This window comes from Arvicanthis niloticus, unplaced genomic scaffold (assembly GCF_011762505.2).
Source record: "Arvicanthis niloticus isolate mArvNil1 unplaced genomic scaffold, mArvNil1.pat.X pat_scaffold_727_arrow_ctg1, whole genome shotgun sequence".
Classification (NCBI taxonomy): domain Eukaryota; kingdom Metazoa; phylum Chordata; class Mammalia; order Rodentia; family Muridae; genus Arvicanthis; species Arvicanthis niloticus.
The window spans coordinates 36,925-59,201 of NW_023046332.1; the positions used below are offsets into that span (position 1 = coordinate 36,925).

Below are 22,277 nucleotides of genomic sequence, written 5' to 3' on the forward strand. Positions count from 1 at the left end.
ATCCTGCATCCTTTTACTCAGAAGTCTTTGGGATCCTGTATGTGTTTTATGTTTCAAACACATCTGTAACCTAGCATGGGACTGTACACTTTGATTTGAAAGAGGTATTGGACCTTTTATATTTCACAAAATTTATAGTCAAAAATGTAATTTTAGCACTTGGGAACCAGGTTAGGAGTTCAAGGCCATCCTTGTGAGTCCATGAGGAATTTGAGGGCTAGAGAGGTGACTCGGTGCTTTAAGAGAGTATACTGCTCTTGCAGAAGACCTGAGCTCAATTCCCAACCCTCTCTAGCTTCAAGGGATCTGATACCCTCCTCTAGTCTCTGTAAGCCTCTGCACTCATATATATATATATATATATATATATATATATTATATATATATATATATATATATATGAATATATATATATATATGAATATATATATACATATTCTTATTATTTAAGGACTTTTCGAAGGCTGGAGCAATTATTCAGCAATTAAGAACACATACTGCACTGGATGATGGTGGCACACACTTTTAACTCCAGCACTCACAAGACAGAGGCAGGCCGATCTCTATGAGTTTGAGACCAGCCTGGTCTACAAATTGAGTTCCAGGACAGCCAGACTACATAGAGAGACCCTGTCTTGAAAAATCAACAACAAACAAAACAAACAACAAAAACCAATAAAACAAAACCAGAACAAAAAATCCCACATACAACTCTTGCAGAGGACCCAAGTTCAGTTCCCAGCATACATATGGAATGGCAGCTCACAACCGTCCATAGCTTCAGTTCCTGGGGATCCAAACCCCTCTTCTGACCATTGAATACACTAGGCAGCCATGTGTTGTGCATGCATATAGCCCAAGCAAAACACTCAATAGGATATAAAAAATAAACGAGTCTTTAGAAAAATAGCTGGGTGTAGTGGCACACTCCTTTAATCTTAGCATTCAAGAGGCAGAAGCAGAAGGATCTCTGTGAGTTTGAGGAACCCCTGACATAGTGAGTTCCAGGACAACCAGCTCTACACAGTCCCCCTCTCCCCAAAAAAGAACAATAAAAGGAAAAGAATCTTTGAGTTCATGTACTTCCATGCCCACTGTTCCCAAGTATGGTGGTTCAAATGAGAATAGCTCCCGTAGGCTCGTATGTTTGAGTGCCTGGTCCTCAGATGGTAGAACTGTTTAAGAAGGCTTGGAGAAGGCCTATCACTGGGAACAGGCTTTCTGAGGTCTCAGAAGACCAGCAGGCTTCCCCCTGTGTTCTCTGCTTGCAACTCCAGATGTGACCCCTAGCTGTTCTGCCACCGTGTTTTTGTTCCACCACTGTGGGTTCTCAGCCAAATCAGACTTTCTTTTCTAAATTGCCTTTGTTGTATTTCTCAGCAACAGAAACGTTAACTAAAACAACTACATACTTAAGAAGCTCACCTGCCAATCAGTTGCTCTGTCTGTTGGTGATGGTGCACACCTTTATTCCCAGCACTCAGGAGGTACACGCAGGTGGATCTCTTGAGTTTGAAGCCAGCCTGGTCTACACAGAGAAACCCTGTCTTGGGAAAGGGGTGGGGGTTGTCCCCAGAACTGAAATGAAGTAGTTAGGCCGTAGCATTTGGGAGGATAAAGATAGAATTGTACACAATTTTGAGGCCAGCCTGGACTATATAGTAATGCATTATCTCAGAAAATAAGACCAACGATGAAGTTGCCATGTATTTCCTAGACATAAGCCAAGTTTGTTCCTCTCCTTTTGCACCATGGACTACTTTATCCCTCCACTCATCCTGTTCATACCCCAGCAAAGCTTATCAGCCACAATAGTCTGGTCTTATAAAGCAAGTCCTGTCTGTTTCGTTCTTGTACAGCTGGCTGAATAATCTTCAGCCACAAGCCAGATCATATTATTATTCAGTTTAAAATGAAACCTGTTTATCCTGCTCAGAATGAAACCTAAGATCTTTACTATGGTTCAAGAGGCCCTTCTTGGTGGCCCTGATTGACCTCACTGGCCTCATCTTCAGTCTCCAGTCACTACTCAAAACCTTGCTGGCTTTATGTCTTCTTCTCTTTCTTTTATTTTTAAATTTTATTTATTTATTGTTTATATGAGTACACCATCGATATCTTCAGCCATACCAGAAGAAGTCATCAGATCTCATCACAGATGGTTGTGAGCCACCATGTGGTTTGCTGGGATTGAACTCAGGACCTCTGGAAGAGCAGTCAGTGCTCTTAACTGCTGAGCCATCTCTCCAGCCCTATTTCTTCTCTTTCATCACACAGTCTAATTTCCTGCTTTAGGCTTTGAACTTACTGTTTCCTTTGCATAGAATATGTTTTCTCTGGGAAATCACTTGCTGCCTCATTCCCACTATTAGGAATCAACTCAAATGTCCTCAGAAGTTTCCTCAGACCACCTTGTCTAATGTAGTCCTTCTCATTTGTATACTCTGGATCTACTGCTTGATAGTCAGTCTCATCGGCTACTTACGTCCTCTTTGTACCTTAGTTTTCTCATATTTATTGCATTTATTAGTTACTTTAAAATATTATTTTATATGTATGAGTGTTTTTCCTACATGTATGTCTGTGTAGCAGGCTTGGTACACAAAGAGGCCAGAAGAGCATGTTAGATCTCTTGGAAATGGGAGGATCAGGTGTCTGTGAGATGTCTTGTGAGTGCTGAAAATTGAACCAGGGTCCTCTGCAAGAGCAGCAGCAAGTATTCTTACACACCAAGCCATCCTCCAGCCTGTGCTTATTTTTATTTGTGTGCTGGAACACAGAAGTCAGAGAAACAAATTGTATAAATTGGTTCTCAGAGATCCAACTCAGGCCATCAGGTAAGTGCTGTTTATCCACGGAGCCATCGAAACAGTGTGTGTGTGTGTGTGTGTGTGTGTGTGTGTGTGTGTGTGTGTGTGCGTGCATGCGTGTGTGTGCATGTGTGTGTGCGTGCGTGCGTGTGTGTGCACGCGCGTGTGTGTATGTGCGCGTGCGTGCGTGTGTGTGTGTGTGCACATGCACATGTGTGTGTGTATGCGTGCGTGTGTGTGCATGTGTGTGTGCGTGCGTGCGTGTGTGTGTGTGTGTGCACGCGCCGCGTGTGTGTATGTGGCGCGTTGCGTGTGTGTGTAATGGGTATTTTACATGTATATATGCCTATCTATCACTTTTGTGTGTCTGGTGCCTACAAAGGAGAGATGAGGGCACTGGATCCTCTGGAAATGGAGCTATAAACAGCCGTGAGCTGCCATAGGGTGCTGAAACCTGAGCCTCTGCCAGAGCACCACGTGCTTGTACCCACCAAGCATCTCTCCAGCCCTGCCAGCCTGGGTCTTTGACACAGGGTTTCACTTTGTAGCAGGCTATCAGATCTAAGGATCCTCACCACCCCCTGGTTATGGGGGATGGAATCCTAGTCCTTTGGTTTGTCAGGCAAGCACTCTACCCTGAGTTACAGCCTCAGACCCGTATGCTAGTTTTGAACTGGGCTTTGTCTTATTATCTTATTTCTGATTGAAAACAGAAATCTCATCTGGCTCCCATCTTACTGTTGTGGCTCAGGAGCTTAACATGGGACCTGGCACCCAGGTAAAATGGCCGAGTTTTAAAGACATGATCAGTCATATACGGTCTTAGAGTAGTACTTGAAATATGGACAGCATCCAGGAAAGCCAAGTTGTTGGTAAAACCTAGAGACAAACAGCTTTTTGACATTGAGGCATTTATTTATTTATTTATTTATTTATTTATTTTGAGACAGGGTTTCTCTGTGTAGCACTGGAACTGGAAACCACTCTGTAGACCAGGCTGGTCTCAAACTTGGAGATCTGCCTGCCTCTGCCTCCTGAGTGCTGGGTTTAAAGGTGTACTTCACCACTGCCTGGCTAGATTTTTTTTAATTATGTGCATATCAGTGTGTGTATATTGTGTTTGAGTACAACTATCCTTAGAGACTCAGGGAGTGGTCAGATATTTTAGATTAATATTGCTAGGTTTTTTTGTTTTGGTTTTATTTTTGTTTTGTTTGTTGTTTTAAAGATTTATTTATTTTATGTATGTAAGAACACTGTTGCTGTCTTCAAACACACCAGAACAGGGCATTGGCTCCCATTACAGATGGTTGTGAGCCACCATGTGGTTGCTTTAGAATTGAACTCAGGACCTCTGGTAGAGTAGTCTATCCTCAACCACTGAGCCATCTCTCCAGCCCCATTTTTGTTTTGTTTTTTTTGTTTGTTTGTTTTTTTTTGTTTGTTTTTTTCGAGACAGGGTTTCTCTGTGTAGTCCTGGCTGTCCTAGAACTCACTTTGTAGACCAGGCTGCCTCGAACTCAGAAATCCGCCTGCCTCTGACTCCCAAGTGCTGGGATTAAAGGTGTGCGCCACCACCGCCCGGCCCCATTTTTGTTTTTTAAGACAAGGTCTCTCTACATAGCTCTGGCTTTCCTGGAAAGCTCATCGTGTATACCAGACTGGCCGGAAGCTCCCAGAGATTCTCCTGCTTCTGCCTCTGGAGATCTGGAATTAAAGGAATTAGGTAACAACCTTGGCAAATTATTTTATATGTTTGAATGTTTTGCCTATGTGTATGTGTGTACACAGGTACTAGTCTGGTGCCCACAGAGGTCAGAAGAGGGTACCAGATCCCCTGAAACTAGAGTTATGGATGGTTATAAGCTTTCATGTGGGTGCTGGGAACTGAACCCACATCCTCTGCAAGACAAGTGCTCTCAAATGCTGAGCCATCTCTCCAGGCTTTCACTACTTTTTAAAAAAACTATTTCAAGCCAGACATGGTGGTGCAGAGCTCTAGTTGTAATACTCAGGACCAGAGGCTGATGGATCTCTGTAAGTTCCAAGCCATCCTGGTCTAAGCCTACCAGAACCACACAGTGAGACCCTATCTAAAAAGGGGGTTAGGGGAAGGATTGTACTAGTTAGTATGCTTTTAAATTTTCCCAGTTTTCATTTCTAATATAGTAAATGTTAATATCGTCCTCATAAACAGTAGCAGTTGATGGCTAGACAGGGCTTCTTTGGCAAGGCTCATTTGCCTCTCAAATGCTAGGATTAAAGGCCTGTGCCATTATATCTGGCTGTTCACGTAATCTGAGACTTGTAGACCAGCTGTTCCTTCCCTGGAAATTTCTAATGTTGCCTTTGTTGTACAACAGGTCACCTTCTATCAAGTTTTCTCAAATCTCTGCCCATACCACATTGTCTTAAATATCACCACAGTATAAACCAGCCCCATTCAGGTCACTTTCTTACCTTGTTCTATCTTTTGTTAGTCTTATGCCTTTTTCTTTCATAACAAGTAGAGGCTCACAAATACATTTTTTTTCTACAAAAGTAAAACATGTTTAATACAAAGACAAACATGTTTCAAGAAAGTAAAAATTAGCCACTACACGTAGACTGTTAATATTGTGGTGCACGGCTTTATATTCTACTTCTGCTATATGTACAAAGAGAAGAGTATAGTTTCCTCAGAACTGGTCAGGTAGAACATCTCAAGAGATTAGATTTCAAATGGTTCTGTTAGCATGGTATGGCTAGTCTAACAGTGGCTGTCTCCTGATGGAAAGTCCCATAATCCAATAGTTGTTCAGTCCATGAGGCTGGATATCTCAAATGGTCTTCAGTATACACTGGGATCCTGAAGAAGTAGGCTCTAATACCAGTGAAAGAATGAATTTACTTACCAGTGATAGTGAGGACTGGCAGGCAAAAGCCTTTTTCCATATCCTTTATCTAGGTTTCCACCAGAGGGTGTGGCCCAGATATAAGATGGGTCTTTCCATTTCAGATGATCCCATCAAGAAAAATCCTCACAAGTGTATTCAGCAGCGTGGATTTTATTTCATTCCAGATGCAGTCAAGTTGACAACCAAGATTAGCTATCACTAGTCCACTTCTCATCAGCTGGACATAATCATGCATCCTTATGTCAAGCTTAATTTCAAATGAAAACAGTAACTGGTCATAAATTATACCTAACATGATATAACTATCCTATGTACAACCAGAAATGCATTATATATTTTAGAATAGGTAGCATGTCCTTTGAGGGACAGTCTTTTAATATTTCAAAACTTAAATATGATAACTGATATTATCTCAATTGATGTAACATTACATGATAAAGAAACCAAGGAAAGAAGACACAAATATCTATGCAAACATGTTCTTAAAAAATATGACAGACACACTCATGTGTATGATTCTTGTTTCTGAAAACGCTCCCATGACCTTAGATGGTGTGTATAACTGCCTTCCTCTACTACTCATTCTGTATTTCCTCAACCTTTGAAAGCACTTCAGCGGGTCTGGCTCTTTTCCTGGATGAGTGACTCATACCTTCATTCCTGAAGAGTCTGTGACCTTTGACATCCTTCCAGGATTGGGTAGTTTTCCCACTGACATTAGTCACGGGACATGGTAGCATGGAGAGACATCCTAAGATCACTGGCACTCCAGACATAATCTTCCTTGCCTCCATTTTGAAGAATCAATCAATTTCCCCATGGTAATCTTTGTCCTTTCTATGAAAGAAGTAGTCAGTGTAGTCAGGATGCCACCAGGTCATTAGGGTGTCACCTCAGGGAATGGTACCATCTGGAGGGTGTTAGTATTGGTTCCCTGCTGTTGGCAGACCTGCACTCAGTAGCAGCTGTAGCCAGGTCGGCCTTAGTGAAGTAACAGTCCATGTGTCAAGCTAATGTATAACCTCCATCTGTGCCACCATGGCCACTTTGTTCATGGGTCCATTGGGCAGTGACAGGGATGGCTGAGGAAAGAGACTGTCAAGAGAATGAGGCAGTCTACTTGATTATTGAACTCTTCTGATGAAGTCACCCTTTTGATGCACATTCCCTGGAACACAGGGAAATGAGCATCACATCACATCCTTTGCCCACTGGGGAGCTCTACCCACGTGATTCTTCCCCAAGTTCCTGACCATCCAGCCGAGCCAGTGGCCCCTAATAAGTGAACAGTTACACATCTGGCCATATATTTTTCTTTTCCAAACAAGATTTCTGACCATTCTGTACTGCCCAAAGTTCTGTCTGCTGTGAAGATTTTCCTTTTGCCGTGTCTCCCAGGTTATTCCAGAAAGGGGTTGTGATGCTGATGCTGTCCACTTCAGCATACTGCCTCCATAAGACCCCAAACTATCAGTAAACTAGGCCTCGTCTTCCCGACCTCAGTCAGCTGATCAGATTGTAGTGTACCTCATGAGACTGTAGGGAGTGCTTAGGACCAGAACAGCATTGTAAAGGGCAACAGATTTGTATAACTTGCTTGTGTTCAGTCCCAAGCAGGTTTACACCACTTCCATTTGACAGTGGGTTTACCGCTGTGCACGTCCTCCTTCCTGCCGTGCTGGCTCAGATAACACCCAGCTCAGAATGGGCAGCTCAGGTCTCATGGTAACTTGGTTGCCTATTACCAAATGTTCAGTCTCATTATGGCCCAACAGCAGACCAAGAGCTGTCTCTGAAAGGCAAAATACTCTGCAGATGATGGTAGATCCATGTTCCAAAATCCGAAAGGTCTTTGTGATTTACCTATGGAAGTCTGCTAAAGGCTCCGAACAGCATCTCTGTTTTGCCACTAACACCTCAACTACCACTGGGTCTGTGGATCATATGGTCCAAGTGGTAGAGCATCCTGCATAGCAACCTGGCCCTGTTGAAGAGCCTTCTCCTATTCCAGGCACCACTCAAGCTAGCAGCTTTCAGAGTTTGTATATGGACAGGAGTAACACAAGTGAGAAATGTTCTGTCTTCAGAATCCAAATATGCCCAATAACTGGGGGCTAGGTACAATAACTTATCCTTCACTTTAGAAAGAATATCTCGTCGTTCCTTGATTAAATTTTCTATAGTCAACTGTCATTTCTCCACAATCCCATCTGTCTTAGTTTGGGTTTTATTGCTGTGAAGAGCTGCCATGACCAGGGCAACTCTTTTTTTTGAGACAGGGTTTCTCTGTGTAGCCCTGGCTGTCCTGGAACTCACTCTGTAGACCAGGGCTGGCCTCGAACTCAGAAATCCACCTGCTTCTGCCTCCCAAGTGCTGGGATTAAAGGTGCTGCGCCACCATCACCTGGCGACTAGGGCAACTCTTAAAAACACTTAATTGGGGCTGGTTTACAGATTCAGAGGTCCAGTCAATTATCATCATGGTGGGAAGCACGGCATTGTGCACATAGACTTGGTGTCGGAGTTCTACATCTTGATCTGAAGGAAACCAGGAGGAGACTACCATCTTCCGTGGGCAGCCAGGAGGAGGCTCTCTTCCTCGGTAGGTGGATCGATCTGAGCACTCAGAGACCTCAAAGCCTGCCTACACAGTGACACACTTTCTCCACCAAGGCCACACCTCCTAATAGTGCCACTTCAACGGGCCAAGCATATTCAAACCACCACAGCATCTGTCTTTTGCACTGGCCAGATAGGAGAGTTAAAGAAAGATGTGGTGGGAATCACCACCCCTGCATCTTTCAAGTCCTTGATGGTAGCACTAATTTCTGCAGTTCCTCCTGGGATTTGATGCTGTCTTTAGTTCACTCTATTCTAGTAGAGGCAACTCCAGTGGCTTCCATTGGCCACTTTAACCACAGTAGCCTTCACTGCACTAGTCAGAGAATCAGTGTGTAAATTTTGCCCAACTTCTAAGTATATCCCAGTGTATCTAAGTATATCTCCATTCTGGAGCTGAGGAAATGACTACAGGATGATTTCAAGGTCCCACTAGACCTACTGTGAGTCAGAACAATCACGATTCCAACAATCACCTGACCTCCACAAGCCCCTGCTCAAGGCCACAATGGATCTTGAGATCTCACTGAAACGGTATACAAGATACTCCAGAAAGTCTGATTGCTTCCTTTCCCCAGTATACAGTTACCTTTTGTAAAAAGTTGTAGGTCCTTCTGAGGACAGACTGGAAAAGGCTAAAAATAAAGCTTATAGGTACTTTAAAAAGGGGGAACCTGGCCTTCTATTCAAGGGGTTCTGGGTCTATAAACTGCCTCAAGTCTGGAAATGGTTCACAGGCCTAGATTCCTTCTTGCCACCATCCAATGGAGCCTTTCTATGTTTTGTTTGAGAATTTTCTGAGCAGCAACACTAAGGTCTGGAACAGAAAGAGAAGGTAACAACAAATCTCTTCCAGTGTGCTGGTGCCCCCTCAGCACTTTGAGTCTTACAGGATTAGTGAAGGGCACGTTTCCTAGACGGTCTCTTTGCTGGTGCCCCTCACCACTTGGAGTATTACAGGATTAGTGAAGGGCACGTTTCCTAGACGGTCTCTTTGTGGAGGATTAGGTTTTATACTGTGTATCCACTTTTGTTTGGTTTTCAAGACAAAGTTTCTCTGTGTAGCCCTGGGTGCCCTGGAACTTTCTCTGTAGACCACCTGCTCTGCCTCCTGAGTCCTGGGATTAAAGGTGTGCACCACCACTGCCTGGCTACACCATTTTATTTATTTGTTTGTTAACAAATGTGTGAGCTTCCATATTAAACTAAGACTGTCCAATTTAGTGGGCCCATGTCAGTAAACTCAGCCTGATCCAGTTCTATATTTCTTTCATCGTCATCCCTTACCCTCCTCCCATCCCCACTGGTTTTTCAAGACAAGGCTTCTCTGTTGTAGCTTTGGCTGTCTTGAAACTTGATATATAGACCAGGCTAGCCTTATACTCACAGAGATCCATGTGCTGTTGCCTCCCGAGGGCTGGGTTTTCACCAAGGGATAGTGTTTGCCACCATTGTCCGGGCACATCCCACATCCTTAAATCCATCCCCACACGCTCCCCGGACTTGTGCTTGGATAAATTAGCAAACTCAGATAGCTCTTTAATGGTGTGGTGCCTCCTTGTGGACTACACTTTCTGTCTCCCCTCTAGGAGCCTTAAGTCTAGAGGTAACTTCTGATGGGCCCTGAAGGATATCCCTATTGTCTTGCCTGGCATCTCCTTCAGGAAAAGCCACTGCTAGTTTAGTGGATAAGAATCTATTCCTTAGATGAAGGCTGGTAAGCCAGTACTTCAGGCAGTTGGGGTGTATCTTTTGATAACAGTGGAGAGACCTCTCCCCCAGGAAAGGTAAACTCTTGAGAACTGAAGGTTCAAGATTCTCAGCCTCAATAGTGTTCTCCCATATCTCTCTACCCCTGGTAAAGGTTCCATTCTTCACCAGTTAATGTTCTTTTACTACTGACAGCTGTGAAGAGCTGTGCTGGGGGACTGAGCCTGGGTCCTCTGGAAGAACAGCAAATGCTCTTAACTGCTGACCCATCTCTCCAACTAATCATATAAACAGTTCAGCTAATTTTATAACAAGGGCTTGAGTTTGATTTTCCCATAACTTGGGCTTTGTGGCTTTGACACTTTGAAACTTTTAGGCTGTTTGTGCCCATCAGTTTTATTGATGAGTTCATTGTTGTTCATCACCATATTCTGATGCTAGAAGCTGGTCATTTTATCACGGAGCTCACGATTTTCCTTTGTCAGTTTATCCAGAGATGCTAGAATGACCAACGAGCATCATTGTTTTCCCATAGATTATTGACTTTATATAGTCACTGAATTCATTGCTCCTTACAACAGTGAGTCAGTACAATCAAATGCATTTGTCCCTTGAAGTTTGTAAATGGTTCACACCATAGCTTTTTTACTGTTCTCTGAGTTTCCAGGAGAGGCGTCAGTAACTAGGTGTCAGGAAGTTGGGAAGTGCATTCCAGATACTTAAAACATTCATCTGTGCTCTACTGCCAAGATATGTATTAGGGCTCCCTAGGGGAACAGAAACTGATAGAGTTGATATGAATATATACTTATGTATTATGGGGATGAATATATATATATATATATGTGTGTGTGTGTGTGTGTGTGTGTGTGTGTATAATTTATTGGCTTACAGGCTGTGGTCTGGCTAGTCAATGGTTGTCTCCTAATGGACAAGAATCCAATAGTTGTTCAGTCTACAATGCTGGCTGTCTCAAATGGTCTTTAGAATACACTGGAATCCTGAAGAAGTAGGCTCTAATACCAGTGAAGGAACGAATTTACCAATGATAGTGAAGATAGATAAAGAGCAATAGCTTTCTTCCATATCCTTTATATAGGCTGCCACCAGAGGGTGTGGCTCAGATTTAAAATAGGTCTTCCCACTTCAGATGCTCCCATCAATGTACCAGTAGCTTGGATTTTAGTTTATTCCAGATGTAGTCAAGTTGACAACCAAGAATAGCCATTACAGTCATCATTCCACTTTAGAATCTAGACAAGTGGCTGGAATCTGTGTCATGTGTCCATGCTTGGCTGTAGCTATGTGTCTAGGCCAAGAAGGGCTTGTGACTCAGTGGGCAGGCCAGAGACCTAGGTGTGTGTGTCTATGTGTGTATCTAAGTATGCATCTCCACCTGTAAAGTGGGATTATAATTGTATCTGTGCACCCTTCATTATGGGTGCAGGTCAGAGGAAACTGCCCAACAAACAGCCAGACTAGGCAGATAAAAGGACCCCACATATAAGCACACAAGTGCACATCAGTTCCTGGTGTCTGCTGAGGGTTCTAAGACTGTTTTGCTTCTATGTAAGTTACATGGACCACATGTATGCCTGTGGAGGTCAGAAGGTTCAGATCCCTTAGAACTGGAGTCACAAGTGGTTGTGAGCCACCATAGGGGAACTTGTGCAAGAGCAAGTGTTCCTTACCACAGACAGTCTCCCCATCCCCTTCATTTTGATGAGCAGGGTTTCACTGTGTAGCCCAGGCTGACCTGACTATCTTGCCTCAGCTTTGCACATGCTGAAATGACAGGCCTGTAATACCAAGCTCATCCAGCCTCAGAGTGTTCAATGTACATCCTGGGACTAAGGGAGCATCTTTCTGTCCACCAATTGAATCACACCACGCTATCACTTCAAGAAATTTTAATTTCTTTATTGTTTGACTTTTTTGACCTCAACATTTTTTTTTTTAAAACTTTTTGTTTTTTTTCTGAAACGTTCTTATGAGCCTTTTGTTTATTCTCGTTAAATGCACTCGACCCAAAATTGGTTTGGCATATCGAAAAGGAGACCAAGGAGGGGTAGGGAGTAGGGTGTGGGAGCAGGGGAGGCCCAAATGGACTAAGAAATTGAGAATGAGAGGAACACAGAGACAGCAAAAAAGGACACAAAGAAATAAGTTGGATAGCTAGGAAAACCCAAAAGAAAAAAAAAAAAAAACTTAGAGAAAAAGAATGAGCAAGATTTAGGAGCAAACGAATTCAGGAGCCCGAGGAAGGGAGGAGCCCAAGACCCTTCTCTGTACCGACCCGCTGTGGTGGGGGCGTCAAGGCACCAGGTCTGGTTTAGGGTAGGGGACACCTGGGCTCTCTGGGGTGGCTTTAAGCTGGACTGTAGTGGATCCAGCCCCACTTGGGGACCTGCCATGTAGCTCTGAGGCCTGGGAGTGAGTTACTCCCTGTGCTAGCGATTCCAGCTCGAGCAGGAACCATGGGCCCTACTCCACTACATCCCTACCCTCCATAGCCCACATTTGGAGAAGGGCTGTATAGGGCAAGAGGGCACAGGACTTGTGTGCCTGCCAATCCCAAGGAGCTCTTTACCCCACATCTTCCAGCTTTACCGGTATCTGATGGCCTCAGGCCTGGGCTGAGTTCAAGTCCTCTGGCTCATAGGCCAGCCACAGCAGGGTTCCAGATGCAGTGAAGCTAGGCAAGGGCCATGAGCCCTTCATATTCTCTTCATACCTGCCTGGCAAGGCTGTCCCCATCCTGTCCCCTCTTCCCTATCTAGACTTCACCCTTGGTCTTCTGGCAAGACAGGCTAAAACTACCAGAAAAAACCAGAGATGGAATAAACCCTGCCTTTTTCACATGTTTCCCTCCATGGGGCAAACCATTATCTTTGGTCTGGCCCCTTTCCCCCTCATTGATTGGGGACAAGCCAGTCCCAGCTCCTTAGAAGGAGAGGGCTTTCTAGCAGCAAAAAGGGTCCTTCCAGCCACTCATCCACCTCCTCAGCTCCTTCCTAGAGTCCCTCCCCCATAACCCAAAGAAGCTCATGGCAGCAGCAAGCTGAGACCAGAGGATGCTTGAAAACTCATGGCACTTGTGAGGAAGGAGGCAGGGAAGAGATAAGATGAAGTCAGCAGAGGTTGCCACCTCTGGAAGATGGCAGCAGGATTATGCTACCCCCAAAAAACTGGGGGGAGGACAGGCTGGGCCGGAGGTGCTTAGCAGACACTCTAAGCCTGCCAGAGGTCTTGGGATGGGGGGGTGGGGAAGGAAAATTGACCTCTCACCTTTGCCCCCCACCCCTGAAATGACATTGCTATTGCCATCCCACCCTTCAGCCCCAGGAACCACCACTGTCTGACCTCCACTCCCTTCCTTTCTCAGGATGGGACACCAGGCCTCTTCCTGCCTGCCATGAGTCCTGAAGTGGATAGACAAGAAGCAGGAACTCAAAGGGGTAGTGCAGCCTCTTGGCAAAAGCATCTTTGGGTGTGAAGATGTCTCCTGGCCAGTGGGGCAGGGGACAGGCCTCTGGCCCTGGGGCAGGCAGTGAGGTACACGCCCCAGGAGGCTGACTGATGCAGGGAGGACAGAGCAGAGGTGAAAGGACCAGTGCTGGGAAGGACAGGTTCTTTGTTTCGCTGTTGCTTCTAGATTTGTTTTGTCTCTGGAGTGTAAAAAGCTGTCTGGCGGCTGCCCACCCGGCTGGGATGTACACATACAGGAAGTCCTGGCTGCCAGGGCTGGCCGCTGCTCTGTTCCGGAGAAAGTCCGGGCTGGCCTGGGCCGCAGGTGCCCGGTGGCTTCAAGTGATGAGATTTTCTTACTTTTTTTTTGTCTTTTTTTTTTCTTTTCCATTTGTTGAAATATTTACAGCAATAGGGGAGGAAGAGAGAGGGGTAAGAGGACCCCCTAGGGAAAGATCCAAACCCAGGACCCACTCCTCAGGGAGCCCCAGACCCCAAATCTGCTCCCCAGATAGCCCAGCCCACAGGACTGGGAACTGCCCAAATATGGCCACTCCAGTGGGTTAGGGGCCCTGCGGGAGTTGTGCTTCATCAGGAGTCACCCCAAGGGAGGGGGTCATTGGGTGCACTCTGGGGGTTGAGGGACAGGCTTGCTTGGGAGACAGGGACCAATAGCAAGGGAGAAAGGAGCTTCAGAGAAAGTTCCACCATTAACCACCAGCTTCCACAGCCCCATCCCCTGGGCCTGGGCTTTCTCGTGGTGCAAGGCCCAGTCTCCAGGAAGCAAGGACTGTAGGATCCTATCCATCTGTCCCACTGTTCCTTTCTGGTGGATGGAGAAGAGTGAGCAGCAGATAGGGTGGATCCTGCAAGGCTTTGGCCACCTCAAAAGCGGCAACCCCCTATATACTTAGGGAAGCCTTGTCCCTTGCTTTCCCCCTCCACAGGCAGGGAGCTTCGGAAGTTGGTCACACCTACCAGCTTCTCTTTCACTCCCAGGGCCCTGGGGGCTTCTCCTCAATGCACTCCCCTAGAGAGGCTGGGGCTTGTGGCTGGTGGAAACCCTGTCTACTAACCCTGGCACCTGGGGCCCAGGTCATAGTCCCGAAGGGGACCGTGGGGCCCACAGGCAGAGGGGCACCTGGAGAGAGTGGCCCACCAGCCACTGCCTCCGTCAGTCTCTGCTCCCACCAGAGCCCCTCCTGGATTCCCTCCCTGGCCAGGCCTCTGGCCTCTGGTCCATGAGGCCCCTCAGAGACTAGTGACCAACTGCATTTGCCCATCCCCATCGGGCCCTGGCCCCTCGAGGCTCGGGGCTGCCAGGTAGCCCTCATGGCTGGGCCGCCGAACCTGGTAGTAGCCCTGTAGGGGATTCCGAGCCACCAGGGCCGGCGGGCGAGAGGTGTAGTAGATTTCTGGGGGCCCAGGGGGAGCAGGTGGGGCGGGGGCAGGGCCTCATTAGGCCCTTCGGGGCTGCTGTCCGGGTAGGAGGGCGAGTCCCGCAGGTTGGCCCCGCTGGCATAGAGGGAGTCCCGGCCGGGAGGGGAGGAGAGGGGCCGGCTGGGGCCCCATCCTCTGCCGTACAGCTTTCCGACTCATCCAGATCACTCTGGTACAGCACCGACTGGGCCCGGGGCAGCAGCAGTGGCTCCTCCAGGGCCTTGTAGAGAAGTTCAATCTCTGCCCGGTCAGCACCCCCCGGCCCACCGGCCTCGTCCTCACTGACCCCTGGCACAGGGGGCACAGGAGGCTCTGGTGGAGGCCCTTTGGCTCCCCCACTGGCCCCCCGCAGGTTGTTGTGCACCAGCTCTGAGATGATCATCTTCTCAAAGGCGGCAGCATCCGCCAGGTTCCGGCCTCGGGGCGGCTCAGGACCCCCATCTCCTGGAGGGAAATCACCACTTCGCAAGGAGTAGCTGTTGTTGAAGTTGCCGTTAAGGGGCAGGGTGTCCATGCCACAGGCTTCCCGGCCTCCCAAGGGGTGCTCTGAGGGCAGAGGGAGCAATAAGGATGGGGCTGGTTGGATAGGTAGCCTAAGGAGCTGGGGTCTGTCCCAGGCTCTTCCTCAGCTGCAGTAGGGGGGTGTGCATTAGGACCAAGCCTCCCAGAGTCTTTGAGTTCTTACACAAGTTTCAGAACTTCAAGTGGAGCCCTGCATATCCAGGTACACCCCCTAGGCTTGAACCCCTCACTTTCATTCTCTACCTGAGGGTTCCACCTGGCCACCATGTCAGAGCCTGTGGGTAGGGGCACCCCAAACGTATAGTCCATATGAGAGGCTACAGAAGGCTACTGCCTTGTTCCCACCCCACTTGGAAGTGCTTCTAGGAGGCAGTGGTACTTACTGGGTTCCCTGTAGCTTCCTGTAGACGCCAGCCCACAGAAGAAAAGACAAGAATGAGTTAGGCAGAGGCCCCTTAGGACCTGCCCTTGGGGCCTCCCAATCTGGGACTCTGCTCTTCCCTGGATGCCAAGGCAGCCTAAGTGTCCTCACCTGGGGAGTTGAAGACTGGGGGCGAGGAAGGATTGAAGCCCACGGACTCTGCAATGAGTGTATTGTATGGGCTAGTGCCCCCACGGGGCTGGAGCACGGGGTTGGTCAGTAGGTGGTTCCCCATGGTACCTGCCCAAGGGAGGGGGTAAAAGGTTACAAGGCAGCCCAGAGACCTGGGGTGGGAGCTTCTGAGAGGAAGCAGCGCTGGGGGTGGGGGTGTGTGAGGAACTCACCTCGGTTCAGGGTGGGGGTGCTGTTGATGTCACCTGCCATAAAGGAAGACTCTGTCTGCTTCCTCACGGTGTCATTCCACATCCTCCGGATCCGGCTCTGGGGACACAGCCCAAACATGAGGGGGTCTCTAGGGCCACTCTGCCCTCCGGGGTCTTTCTGAGATTCTGGCAGAGCATTCCTGCCTCTTGGCCCCAGAGAGACCTGGTGGATATGCCTTCCCTGCCCGGGTACCTGGGTCCCTGTGTAGTATCGGGTGTTACTTCGCATGGCTGAGGTCTTAAGGGAGCCGTGAGTGCCCCCAGGGGGGGAGCGGATGCAGCAGTAGGAGTGGCGCAGGCACTTGCTGTACTCCTTGTGCACCTGTGAGAGAGGGGACAGTCAGCTGGCAGTGTCACTCTCAGAACCTGCTACCTAGACTGATTGTCATCTTAGTGGTTGGCAGGTCACTGGAACTTTGGCCCATAATCTTTTATCCACTATCAACTTTCTTATTCATCCGTTCATCCTCCGACTTCACACATCTTTAAAAGAACATGTACAGCGGGTGGTGGTGGCGCACGCCTCTGGTGAGGCAAAGGCAGGCGGATTTCTGAGTTCGAGGCCAGCATGGTCTACAAAGCGAGTTCCAGGACAGCCAGGGCTACACAGAGAAACCCTGTCTCGAAAAAATGGAAAAAAAAAAAAAAAAAAAAAAAAAAAAAAAAAAGTAAGTCAGGGATAGAAGAAAAGTTTACTAACATGGTAAGGTTTACAAACTAAAGAACATGTACTATATGCCAGACAAAGGGAACATATGCTCTCCTGATCCTCCTGCCCCTCCCTCCCCAGAGCTAGGATTGTAGGCATGCACCACAATTCTCATCATGTGATGCTAGGGATAGAACCCAGGTTCATGGAGCTAGGCAAGCATTTACCAACTCGGCTATGTCCTCAGCCCATATAGGATTCGTTTTTGTCACTATCTTAAGACACACAGAGGGCATCAGATCCCATTACAGATGATTGTGAGCCACCATGGGGGGAATGAACTCAGGGCCTCTGGAAGAGCAGTCCATGTTCTTCACCACTGAGCCATCTCTCCAGCCCCTCACTTGTTCTAATTCTCCCTCATGTTGTTTTCTGAGACAGGTTTCTCTGTGTAGTCCTGGCTGTCCTAGAACTTGCTCTGTGAACCAGGCTAGCCTCAAATTCATAGAGATCTGCCAGCCTCTGCCTCTTGAGTGCTGGGATTAAAGTGATGAGCCACCACCACCTGGCTCCTTGTGTTTTTAAGCCTGTGACTACACATGTGCACAATCTGTGTAGTGTCCTCAAAGCCAGATGACGGAGCTGCTCAGCTCACACTGCTAAGGTTGACTCCCAGTTGTCTGTCACCCAAGGCTGGGCCTCGTGACTCACAGGGCCACAGAACATCCACAGTGAGATCTGCTTTGTGCCACCACCCTTCTAGAATCATCTTTCCTTCTGACTGAATACTCCCCACCCTGCCTCTAGTAAGACTCAGATGGTCCACATTAGGGAGCACCCGAGCCTCATCCTGGCCTCCCTCTCCTAACGGTCCAGAATACCTCTGAGGAGAGCTCTACCATCCTCACCTTTTTCTGTAAGGCGCAGTGAAAGACAAAGATGAAGACCCCCTGGAAGGCGTTGAAGGTAGTAAAGAGATACGCCATGACCACCGACTCCTTGTTGATGAAGAGGAGGCCGAAAGCCCAGGTGAGGCCCAGCAGGAAGAGCAGCGCAATGGCACCCAGCGCCCAGGACCTGGTGGCCAGGGGGACAGGCAGTCACACAGTACTCACCAAGGAAGACGGCCCAGCCTCAAGCCTAAGGTTGAGGAGGTCTTGGGAAGGCCTGCTGCTCCCTGCCAACTTCATCGTTTCAGCCAGACTGCCAGCCCACTAAAACTTTCTTTGTGGCCTGTTTTCCAGGTGTCCTCACAGACTCATTGCAGTCGCAGGCCGGAAAGCACAGGCTGGATGGACTGCTGCCCTTTCTGGTTCTGTTAAATAGGGCCATCCCAGGTACAAATACGCTCTCACTGAAAACCCCGCTGAACGGTACCAGTAATAAAAAGTTCCCCAGGGTTAGAGGCTCACTTGATGTTGTCAAGGCGACTGGAGTCGGGCTTGAGCACTGATGAGCTTCGGATCATCTTGTGCAGGGTCACCATGAGGAACACCAGGTTCACCTGGGTAGGAGCACAGGAAGCAGGCTCAGGCTGCGGTCTAGCCCCTTCTCAGCACCTGCTTTGCCCACCATTGGCAGCTATTTGTTATCACTGCTGTGAGGCCAAAGGTTGTGGCTTGGCATGAAACAGGGGCTTGGGCCATAACTGCAGGGTCATTGGCCTCAGTGCCAGGGACTGCTGACTTAGTCATCCTGGCCTTTTAGCTGCTCTTCAGGCTGTGTGTGTGTGTGTGTGTGTGTGTGTGTGTGTAAGAGAGAGAGAGAGAGAGAGAGAGAGAGAGAGAGAGAGAGAGAGAGAGAGAGAGAGAGATAGCATTAGGGGCCTTTTGCATCGTGGGCAAATGTTCATCACTGAGCCACGTCCTGGCCCCTCTGCTTGGTTCTGACAGTTTTTACGCTAGTGCCTTGTAGAGCTGGCAAGGGGCCCAGGGCTTAGGGTCAGGACCAGCTTGAATGAAAGGAGGCCCAGTCCTTGGAGTGCCACTCACCACAATGACAAACGAGACGGGCCCAATGAAGCTCCAGATGAAGTAGTTATCCACCCTCAGCCAGCAGCTACAAATAAAAACAACCAGAGTGGAAAGATGCCTGAAAGCCCAGCTACCCCACCCTAGCCCAAAGAAAGCCAAGAGCCAAGAAGATGGAGACCACAGGGACAACAGGGTGACTCACGCCTTTTCAGTGCCGTAGCTTCGGTAGTCAATGGCTGCTGCAATGCCTACCACCAGGGCTGGGAAGCAGTAGCCGCCCAGGTAATAGTACTTGGTGCGCGAGTACTCGCTCTCGAACACCTCCACCAGCAGCAGGTAGAGGTGCACGCCCTCCAGGCACAGCCAGGAGAAGGCGGCCAGGAAGAAGTAGTGCAGCAGGCCCGCAAAGATGGGGCAGGCGACCTGGAAGAGCAGCTTGGTAAGCGGCTGGTCCACACGCTGCAGCCCTTCCCACTGCCTAGCCTTGGCCCCAAGTGTGCCTCACCTCATACTGAGTTTTGTCTATTCCAACCAGGAAGAGCAGCTCTGCAAGGAAGAGGTTGATGCACAGGTTCTTGTGGATGGTGTTCCGGTCAGTCTGCAGGCCCCGCAGGAAGCAGAAGGTGGAGATGCAGATAGCCAGACAGACCAGAGAGATGACAATGCCAACCCAGGTGATGACTGACAGTAGCAGCTCATTAATACGGCCTTGATACTGGGGACAGGAGAAGGGGGTATACTCAGGGCTTGGCCAGGTACCAGCTGAAGGCAAGGCCGTAGGCACAAGGCCCTCCAATGCTGCCCAACCAGCCACCAAGCTGGGCCCCATCCCTGTGCAGGCTCACTTCCTCATGCTCTGGAAAGCTTGTGACACCAACTTGTTTCTCCAGAGTGCCTCAGGGACAGAGCAAGCCAGATGCAAGGCCTCATGCCCCAGGTAAGACTGGCGGCCCCCCATGCCCATGAGCTGGCTTGGTAGGCATCGCCCATGCTGTGTGCTCTCTAGGATGTCATGCAAACCTAGGCCAGCAATAAGCAGGCCTGCCCGGAGCAGCAGAGCACTGGCCAGCTTACGATCTCTCGGTGAGCCATGAGTACTGCGAAGTTGGTGAGGTGGCTGCAGGCACATGTGGTATGGGTCTTATTGGACTCCACCAGTCGGCAGCCCTGGGTTGACCAGTAGCCCAGCATGGAGCGCTCTGAGTAGTTCCAGAAGGAGCAGTTTGCATTGAAGTGGTTCTTGGCCTGTTACATAGTGGTGGACAGAGTGTCGAGATTACAAGTTCTGTTCTTGCTCTCATACCAGCTACAGGGACAGTGACAAGCATGCAGGAAGTGTCTGGGGGCGCCAAGGTGAACACCAGCTCCATGGTCCAAGCTGAAGCAAGGGAGCTGAAACTTACTCCCAGGGGGTGAATGCATGGTTGGGATATGTAGTCTAGGAACAGAGGATGCTGGGAGTTTGAGGGGTACACCTGGGCTCACCTCCAAGTGGGCCACAGTAAAGATGACAGGTCCATGAGGAAGACACGGCTGGACTCCTTGTTGATAGATGCTGCAATGACCTGTGAGTTGACCACCAGGGAGGCACCTCCAGGGCCACTGGACCCTGCCTCACCTGCCAGCTTCACTGTGGCATTTTCCGTGGACAAGAAGAGGCCCAGGTTGTTGTAGAGAATGAAGACAACCTTCACAACACCTGAGGAAGATGGGCACAGGGAGATACAGTGGCCATCCTTAGCCATAGCTTTCTATTGGGGTTCCATGGCTCTCAGATAAAACAAACCTGGGCTGTCACATGCCAGCAGCTCAGAGGCCATTCCACAAGACCATTGTCCCTCAGTAAGTAGTTTAAATGACAGCACAATGGCTGGTTCTCTGACCCATTTTACTTTCTTTTCTTTCTCTTTTTAATTTTAAAGATTTATTTATTTTATGTATACGAGTACACTGTAGCTGCCTTCAGACACACCAGAAGAGGGCATCAGATCCCATTACAGATGGTTGTGAGCCACCATGTGGTTGCTGGGGATTGAACTCAGGACCTCTGGAAGAGCAGTCAGTGCTCTTAACCACTGAGCCACCTCTCCAGCACCACTTTTACTTTTTGTACTCCCTTGGGCAGGTCCCTAACCTCCCTGTGCCTCCATCTCAAACAGGGCCAGAACCCAGGCCTCTGCCTCTGCAGAGCATTGGAATATATACCCACACGAGCGGCCGATAAACCATGATCCAAACACATGACTACTGTGTGCATACAGACGCAAGATCAAGGTGCAAAGTGGGCAACACGCACGCGCGCGCGCACACACACACACGCACGCACACAGACGCCACAGGACACTGACCATTGCGACTGTTCTGTTTGATGGTGTTGGCAGACAGCTGAATGGAGTTCTCGCTGGGATACTCCTGGGGGAACACCAACTCCTGCACTTGACCCTCCGTGTTCAGGACAGTTACCTCCAGGACTGTGTGTGCAGGGGAAGACATGCTATCAGTGTCTATCCCCAGAGAGGGTTCATGCTAAACCATGAGGCTTGCGGCAAAACTACAGGCCCAGGAACTGGGAAACCAACACCCCCCCAGAGTTTGAGATTGACCCTGGAGTAGCTGCAGTACTTACCCACGTTTTGTTTGGCAGCCAAGAAGCGAGCAGGTTCTCTGACATTGTCAGCCAGCAGGAAGGCGCCCTCCTCCAGGACATCTAGAAGCATGGTGGCTGTATGGACCTGTTCGGTGGCATTCATGTCTTTCCATGACTCAAGTGCCTCTGGCCGGAGCAAGTTGTCCACTGTCTCCACCACAGCCTGTGGATAGCACGGACAATGAAATGAGTCTCTTACATCCCCTAGTTCCTTGGGACAGTCTTGCCCTCTCCTCTCCCTTCCATTCCCAAAGTCCCCAGGAAGCCAGGGCCCCTCATTCCCAAGAGCTGGGCCTTCCTGGGCTCACCTTGATATAGTCCTTGCAGGTTCTCTCTCGCTTGTGCATCTAGAGAAAGAAATGGAGGGAGTGGCAGGTGGAGACTGCACACAATGCTCTCCCTACCCTTAGTAGATCACTCTTCCAGAGGCCTTCCTCAGGCACCCGACCTCTTAGGAGTACCCAGGGCAGTGCAGCAGCCCCTGGGTCCCACGTCCCTCACTGGTCATGGCAGGGTGGCAGCAGGTGCCGAAGCACAAGCCAGAGCCTTCTTATATGCCCACCTTATTGTAGTTCTTGCCGGCCGACTCGCGTTCAATAGGCCGGAGAGCCTGGAGCTGGGCATCCAGGATGTCCAGCAGCTGCTCCATCAGCTTCACCGAGGAGGACACGTCCCCAGCATAGATGGAGCCCCGTGTGTGGCGGGCCAGCTCACTGGCAATGTTAGCCGCATTCTCTC

At 48.9% G+C, this 22,277-nt stretch overlaps 1 pseudogene; it reads right to left on the reverse strand.

Moving 5' to 3' along the window:
* Nucleotides 1-13,740: 13,740 nt before the first annotated feature.
* On the reverse strand, nucleotides 13,741-22,272 carry LOC117702350 (adhesion G protein-coupled receptor L1-like; annotated as a pseudogene).
* Nucleotides 22,273-22,277: the final 5 nt, after the last annotated feature.